The sequence below is a fragment of the Microtus pennsylvanicus genome, chromosome 15 (genome assembly GCF_037038515.1).
Source record: "Microtus pennsylvanicus isolate mMicPen1 chromosome 15, mMicPen1.hap1, whole genome shotgun sequence".
Classification (NCBI taxonomy): domain Eukaryota; kingdom Metazoa; phylum Chordata; class Mammalia; order Rodentia; family Cricetidae; genus Microtus; species Microtus pennsylvanicus.
Window position 1 is genome coordinate 1980303 of NC_134593.1, and position 2737 is coordinate 1983039.

Here is a 2737-nt window from a genome sequence, read left to right on the forward strand (position 1 = left end):
CAGAGAGTCCGGTTTTATCCCTTGCTTTTTCAGACCCAGTCCAGCTGGCCTTGGTGAGCTCCAAATAGATCAGCCCCACTGTCTCAGTGGGTGGGTGCACCCCTCATGGTCCTGACTTCCTTGCTCATGTTCTCCCTTCTTCTGCTCCTCATTTGGACCTTGGGAGCTCAGTCCGGTGCTCCAGTGTGGGTCTCTGTCTCTATCTCCATCCATCACCAGATGAAGGTTCGATGGTGATATGCTACATATTCATCAGTATTGCTATAGGATAGGGCCATTTCAGACTCCTTCTCCTCAGCTGTTCAAGGACTAGCTGGGGACATCTCCCTGGACACCTGGAAACCCCTCTAGAGTCAAGTCTCTTGCCAACCCTGAAATGGCTCCCTTAATTAAGATATATACTTCCCTGCTTCCATATCCACCCTTCCTTTATCCCAACCATCCCATTCCCCCAAGCTCTCGTCCTCTGTAACACCCAATTCTGTGTTACACCCTCGGGTACAGTTCACACGCCACTGTACCCTACGCCAGTCGGGCAAGGGCCTGGAGATTGAAAGAACACAAAAATAGACCTGGGTCATTCGAAAGGAGACCAGCCAAATGTTGTTTATTCAGACTTGGGGAAGTCCTTATCTACCTCACTGCTGCTCAAGGACCTCCGCCCAGGCAGGTGGGAAATCACCATACTAACAATGGAGTCAATACTCTACAGCTAATCACCAGGCGGGGCAGGGAGAGCACAGGAACAAACAGGATGCTTAGTTAGCTGACCAGAAACTGTCCTCGAGATTCACCCCAGAAACAAGGGCAGACCGAGATTCACCCCAGAAACAAGGGCAGACCGGGGCCCTACACCCATCCTCCCCTTCTCGCTTTTCTCTCCCCATTTCCCCTTACCCCCATCACACCCCACCCCCAAGTTCCCAATTTTTGCCCGGAAATCTTGTCTACTTCCAATATCCAGGAGGCTAACTATATGTTTTTCTTTGGGTTCACCTTCTTATTTAGCTTCTCTAGGATCACAAATTATAGGCTCAATGTCCTTTATGGCTAGAAACCAATTATGAGTGAGTACATCCCATGTTCATCTTTTTGGGTCTGGGTTACCTCACTCAGGATAGTGTTTTCTATTTCCATCCATTTGCATGCAAAATTTAAGATATAATTGTTTTTTACCGCTGAGTAGTACTCTAAAATGTATATATTCCACACTTTCTTCATGCATTCTTCCATTGAAGGGCATCTAGGTTGTTTCCAGGTTCTGGCTATTACAAATAGTGCTGCTATGAACATAGTTGAACAAATGCTTTTGTCATATGATAGGGCATCTCTTGGGTATATTCCCAAGAGTGGTATTGCTGGGTCCTGGGGTAGGTTGATCCTGAATTTCCTGAGAAACCGCCACACTGCTTTCCAAAGTGGTTGCACAAGTTTGCATTCCCACCAGCAATGGATGAGTGTTCTCCTTACTCCACAACCTCTCCAGCAAAGGCTATCATTGGTGTTTTTGATTTTAGCCATTCTGACAGGTGTAAGATGGTATCTCAGAGTTGTTTTGATTTGCATTTCCCTGATCACTTAGGAGGTTGAGCATGACCGTAAGTGTCTTTTGGCCATTTGAACTTCTTCTGTTGAGAATTCTCTGTTCAGTTCAGTGCCCCATTTTTTAATTGGGTTAATTAGCATTTTAAAGTCTAGTTTCTTGAGTTCTTTATATATTTTGGAGATCAGACCTTTGTCTGTTGTGGGGTTGGTGAAGATCTTCTCCCAGTCAGTCTGTTGCCTTTTTGTCTTAGTGACAGTGTCCTTTGCTTTACAGAAGCTTCTCAGTTTCAGGAGGTCCCATTTCAATGTTGCCCATAATGTCTGTGCTGCTGGGGTTATATGTAGGAAGCAGTCTCCTGTGCCCATATGTTTCTTCTTTCTCTTCTATCAGGTTCAGTGTGTTCAGATTGAAATTGAGGTCTTTAATCCATTTGGACTTGAGTTTTGTGCATGGTGATAGATATGGATCTATTTTCATTCTTCTACAGGTTGACATCCAGTTATGCCAGCACCATTTGTTGAAGATACTTTCTTTCTTCCATTGTATACTTTTAGCTCCTTTGTTGAAAATCAGGTGTTCATAGGTTTGTGGGTTAAAATTCAGGTCTTCTATTTGATTCCATTGGTCAACTTCTCTGTTTTTATGCCAATACCAAGCTGTTTTCAATAATGTAGCTCTGTAATAGAGTTTGAAGTCAGGGATGGTAATGCCTCCAGAAGTTCCTTTATTGTGTAAGATTGTTTTGGTTATCCTGGTTTTTTGGTTTTTCCATATAAAGTTGATTATTGTCCTCTCAAGATCTGTGAAGAATTTTGATGGGACCTTGATGGGGATTGCATTGAATCTATAGATTGCCTTTGGTAGAATTGCCATTTTTACTATGTTGATCTTCCCAATCCAAAAGCAAGGGAGATCCTTCCATTTTCTGGTGTCCTCTTCAATTTCTTTCTTCAGAGACTTAAAGTTCTTGTCAAATAGATCTTTCACTTCCTTGGTTAGAGTTACCCCCAAGATATTTGATGCTATTTGTGGCTATGGTGAAAGGTGAAGCTTCTCTGATTTCCCTCTCTGCTTCCTTATGTCAGTAACTATCTTACGTGGATCATTACACTGCTATCCTCTCCTCCAGGAATTTCCAGTTCCGGCCCCTTATTGGGCCTCTCTTCTACCCTGCCTCCTTTCAGGACCCAA